Consider the following 6,368-nt stretch of genomic DNA (forward strand, 5'->3'; position numbering starts at 1 on the left):
CCCCAACCAAAAAAAAAAACAACAACCTTCCCAAAAAAGTAAAGCACCAGCCTCAAGTAATATTATTATAGTCTAGACTTACATTGATATTTCCTGAAGTATCAAAGCTCAGAAAGGGGTTTATGTCACTTTAAAATAGATTCAAAGGGTTGGTTAGCCAAACTTCAAATTAAGCCTCAGTGAAGTATTTTGCCATCTCCATGGTGAATTGTTAAATCACAATAGGACTCACAGACTAGAGTCTCATGACTTGATTAGGGCAGAAAGGCATCCTAAGCAAGCTGATCTTATTGAGATTGCTATTTATTGGAAACATTAATTGATTTTCCATTTGTCAACAAGGAACTGCATTAATTTCTGCATGTTAGGACAGAAAAGTTGTCGTGCGCTTATATGATAGTGGATGTAATGAAAGTGAGGCTGTAAGGCACTGGCAGTGATGTTAAATCTTTCAAGCCTTTAGCATTGACCATTTAGGGTGAAAAAGCCTGGTAATCAGGAAAGAGAGACAATTTTCTTTTGCAGACTGAGAAATGTAGACAGAGCTCACCAAAAGTAAAGCTGAGAAGCAATGAGCTCAGTTTCTGGTTAGGGATGCATGCCCACAAACTCCTCCCTGGCCTTCTATGCCCTTTGTGTACGCTGAATGTGCAGGACCCCCATCATCAGAGAATCTAGGGACACTGTCTAAACAGATGTCAGCACAACTCTTGTACCACTAAAAACTATTATTTACAAGGGTTTTTGTCAGCACTGAGGGACTCCAATGGCCAGGCTTTGCTCTGTCTTTACTGCTTTGTATGGTATGGATATATTGTAACCCATATTATTTATGCAGCTGTAGAATATGCCCACTGCACTAACTAAAATTCATCCTCTTCTTTTCCTGTTGCCACTAATTGTGTCAATAAATAATTGCATGGGTTGTTTGCCTAGATAAGGATCCTCTCTAGGCCTCAGAGTGCTTACACAGCTGGAAAAAAGCTCAGTTAAAAAAATCAGGTCTCTTTATTTTTGTGAAGTAGAAACATTCCTTTCCTCATTTTGAGGATACATGTAGCGAAGAAATGAAAAGTTCACTACTCATTAAGAAATCATTGGGCTCTGGGGTCTCTTTTGGAAGCTAGACTAAGTAATTTAAAGGAATCTCTACTTTGTGCAGTAAAGATTAAAATAACTGGTACAGGTGCAGGAGTTTGTAAGATCCTGGGGAGGGATATGAAGGGGAAAGATTTTTTTTCAAACCCATTAGTGATTTTAAAGGCCAAATCTAAGCATGGGTCTAAGCTTCTGCAAAATTAGTGAGACACTTGACTTCAAAGTGAGAGGGGCTTTCAATTGCAGGTAATTCTTTTGCCTCTAAACCTGTGAGAATGGGGTGAAAGCAAGTGAAGCTCACAGCAGACCAGGGACTGCACCAGAACCCTTGCAGGGAGCAGAATCTAGGACTGCCCATGCTACCTGAGCAACCAGGTCAAACATGTCCCCAGTAATGAAGATCTATTCATTACTATAACATGCAGCCCAGCACTGTAGATCACTTTCATGGTCTCCAAAGAAGCTGAGCAGTTATCAGTAACGTTCAAAAATCCACTGGAAAGTCATTCATTTCACTTTATAGTCCTAATTAGCCATTTGTATAGTTCTATAATTAAATATGCTCCTTTCTCATCAAGTTTTTCACTTTAGTAATGATACCACTGTGCCACAAACAGGCCCCATGCTGTTTGGTTTGGGACTTATTCATAGCTTTTAATTGGTCACCCAGTGGTTAGCCAATAACCCCTTCTATGGGAAGCAACACTCCGAATGCTGTTAATGGGCTAGAGGCATAGTGATTGCCTCCTGGTACCCAGCAGTACTGGGAATAAAGCAATTTCCTCCACTGTGTTGTGTGCCCAATAGCTAATCCTCTCCACTCCTGAAATGTACACTATTTGGTTATAAGTATTTGTAGTGGCTTACTTACCGCTGGGTTGTTAATAGGCAGTGATTCTTCAATGCTCCTTCAGTGAAGTTACAGTCTGGTTGCTGACTGCTAATTAAAATAAGTTTGTACTCTAGCACTGCAACTAAAAGGTAGCAAGGTCATATTATTCAACGCTGCAGTTTTTTATTTAACAGTGTTTATATACTGTATTTATTTGCACATATTTTGCAGACAGGTAAAACTATTATTGATCCTGACAATATAGTCAAAGGGATCCACAGACTAATCTTTCCTTCCTTGGAGTATGATCACCCTGCCCCTGAGTACACAGTTAAAGAACAGTGCATGCATGCAGATTTCTCCCTCAGTCTAGTTCTCAGCTTGGAAAAAAATAGTGGTAGATGAGCTAACAATGTTCAAAGATGACTCAATCTGCCAGGAGTCTTTATAGAAATCAAAACATGTACTCACGAGCACTGGAGTAGTTCTTAACCCAATAAGGTTGAGAGCGCAAAGTTATGACATTCAGACGCAAATTTTATTTATTACTTTTCTGCTACTGTTTTAAAATCCTGTTTGAATAAGAGCCCCTATCGTCAGGGTGTCTGAATGTAGTATTCATCTGCTGCATGTGACTATTTCTTTGTGCTTGCCTCCAGCAGATGACAAGCTCTCTCCAGCAGAAGTAACTGTGGTCCATTTACTTTTGCTTTCTACTTTACTAACAGAAGGCCACAGAATTATTCTTAGCCCTATTCTTACTGTAATTAATATCTGAGACAGAAATACAAGGTCATGTCTTTTAAAAAGTTGCTTCGAATCTTTCACTTCTCCATATTATAAATGGAAGTTTACTTATCTTGTGTCTCCAACATAATGTAAAGCACTTCAATTTCAACAAGGGGCTAGCACAATGTGTATTTTGGTTATAAAGATTTTCCAGATGTTTTTTCTTGAATAAAAGAGATATGCAATTTGGAAATGGGTTCAGTGTTTATGAAGAGCTAATTATCAGGGAACAAATACCATTTCCCCTCCTATCCTTCAATTCTAATATGGATATTCCATGTCAGTCTAAGACAGACATGCTTTCTCAAGTTTACATCAATGGAGAATGTACACAGAGTATTACAAATCCACTAGTCACTCCCTGTAAGCTGAAGGAAAACAAAATTGAAAAAATCTTTTTTCTATTGTGCTGCCATTTCTTAACACCTGGCTCTGTCAGTAGCACTGACAGAGCTGCTCAACCTCCAACTGATTTTACAGTTGTGAACAAATTCATGTGACTTTGCTTCATCTTCCTCACCTCTGGAATATAGGTAGCAGTTATTAATTAGAAAGAGAAAAAAAATTTTAAAAGTAGTCTGAATTACTGGTATGTTTGATATTCACAGAGTTTCTGCATCCAATTTTTGTTAGAAATTTCACTTCCCTATGTGATTTTTCTTCAGTCTCTTAATTTGGTTCTGTTTTACTGAACAATAAGACCTTATTAACTTCAAACTCCAACAGAACACATTTTGTCTGCTTTTTAAGGTACAAAAGAATACCCTCAGGCTTTTGAGGAAGGCTGATGGTCAGGAACTGTTCAAAATTGATTAATTATGTTTTGTGTATGAGGCACTATTTTTTTCTCCTTCTGTGATTCAGGAAACAATTGTGCATGACAATAATTTCAGCACATTAAACCCTGTTCAGTTGAAATGTTCACATGCAGAGGTGATAGCACATGTTTCACCTGAGTTTTGACAGACTAGGTATACTGGGGAAAAACACTTGGATAAGCATCCTTAAGTGCTACATTGAATGAAAAATGCAGGACTACATTTATAATAAACCTTACATATAACTGCAGACAGGATATTTTATAGGGCATTATTTTCATAGTTTGGGTAATATTCACAAGACCCAGCTAAGTATCAGCTGAGGAACCCTTTGTGCATTTTATGCATGTGCAGAAGTTTACATGTTGTTCAAATTGTACTGAACCTGCTGGAGGCAGGGGTAAGAGCAAGGAGAAAGGATGCTTTTTGCCCAAAGCTTATCTATATAACATTCAACACTTTTTAGCAGTCAACATGCCCATTATATTTTTCAAATCTGTTCTGCTACTCTTTTAATTCATCATCATACAATTTGGAAAATATCTAATTAAAAAAGGTGTTTTTTTACAATTAATATCCTAGCTAGCATTTCCTCCTGCTCCTCAACCCTCACAAACTCTGCCTTGCCCCCTCTCAAGGGATCTGCACAGCAACTATCACCTCAGGTCATAGGAAGCCATAGGAAGCCATTGGCCATTTATTCCCCCTCACAGAAAAAAGAAAAAAACCAACATATTACTTGGTGCATAAAAATATGATTAATTTATTGGAAAAGTCAATAGAATTATTTTGATTGATTTTGTTAAGTCTTGAATCAGATGAATACCAAATACCAATTTAGTGTAGCCACAGGTTCAATCTCTGCAAAAGGTGTGCTGTTGTTCTGTTTGTTTGATCCATGGACACTAAGATTCAGAGAGATTAAAGTAATTTGCTGTCATTTTGTTGGAGTCTATTCTGGAGACTGAAACAGAAGCTGTAATTATTGAATCTCAGACTACTCCCCACCCACCAAGCAAACGGATCAATATTTTTGTTGAACAATACAGTTCTCTATTCACTCTTATGCTAGGCATTAATAGCTGCCATTATTAAGTTTTTGGTCTTGTGAAGAGAAGATGAATATATTAAAACCCACATGAACACTCCCTGTTCCCTTTAAGTGGAAGGAAAGTAGATTCCCTTTTAAAATGTAACCAAACCCAAGAAGTTTTGCCAGAGACAGCCCGAGGAGCTGGAGCACAGATTCCAGCAGCTGGAGTTTGCTGGTGAGCACGGTCTGGTACAGTCACTCAGCATGGTCACACAGTCATACAGTCACATTGTCATACAGTCACACAGTCATACAGTCACACAGTCATACAGTCACATTGTCATACAGTCACATTGTCATACAGTCACATTGTCATACAGTCATACAGTCACACAGTCATACAGTCACATTGTCATACAGTCATACAGTCATACAGTCACACAGTCATACAGTCACACAGTCATACAGTCACATTGTCATACAGTCATACAGTCATACAGTCACATTGTCATACAGTCATACAGTCATACAGTCACACAGTCATACAGTCACACAGTCATACAGTCACATTGTCATACAGTCATACAGTCATACAGTCACACAGTCATACAGTCACACAGTCATACAGTCACTCAGCATGGTCACACAGTCATACAGTCACATTGTCATACAGTCACACAGTCATACAGTCACATTGTCATACAGTCACTGCATTATCACAGCTCAGCTTGAATGCTCCTGCTCAGTAGTCTGCTGTCCAGATGTAAGGCTATTTTCTTTTCTAAAGTTGCATGGTGGGCAATAGCTGACCAACTCTGGAGAGACAGTGTTCATCTGAGGGTGTTTAAAGTCACCTGAAAAACAAAAAAACAACTCTGTGTGTCTGTGCCGGCGAGCAGGAGGAATGTGTGCACCCTCACTTTATAAAAAAACCACCCCAAACATGCACAAAAGGATTTGCATGCAAGAAAACTGCCTTCCACTTTTTATTTCTATTTTTTTCAAGCCAACAAGACTGAGTGTACTCTTTGCAAACAAACTTGAGTACATCAAAGAATACTGTAGGTCCACATAATCAACTTTCCTAATGAAAACAGATCCACAATATTGGCTGTTTGGGCTAAAGGGGAAATGATGTTATTATCACCTGGTTGGAAGAGTTAATCTACTCCAGCATGCATCATGATTTAATTATTCCTAATTGATCTTAATAGATGGATGTCAAGTCTGGCCTTGCTTGGCTTCAATTATAGCAATTTTGCAGGCTCCCTTTGTAGCAGATCTTGGAAAATATCTGATGGTTTCTGCCTGTCTACATTTATGCTGAAGCACTTCTAGGTTTAGTTAAACGGTACTTGAAAATTTTGTGCATTATGGCACCAAGGAGAAAGATTATGGAGATTTTACAAGAGATATTCTTTGTATATTCTTTGTATATTCTTTGTATCCTTTCCTAGTTTATACAGTAGTGGAGCTGTGTTGCTTGCTCCTCTGTAGGTAGATGTTATGGAAGTTTTAAGGGAGAATGAGTGAAAAACAATTGGACTTTTGAGTCAAACATGTTTGGGAGTTATGCTTTTTTTTTTCCAAAATAATTTGATGGAATATTCATGTACCACCACCTAACAAGAAAGAAAGTTTTTTTATGAACTAAGAAAACAGTTCTCTGACATGAATTGTTTATGTTGTCTCCTTTTTGGTGTTTTTGTTTACATTCTAAATGAATGTAAAAAAAATTCTCAGGATGTCTATTCTATTGGTCACTAGATGATTACCAAAACAATATTATAGAAATGTA

The sequence above is a fragment of the Fringilla coelebs genome (assembly GCF_963513975.1).
Source record: "Fringilla coelebs genome assembly, chromosome: Z".
NCBI lineage: Eukaryota > Metazoa > Chordata > Aves > Passeriformes > Fringillidae > Fringilla > Fringilla coelebs.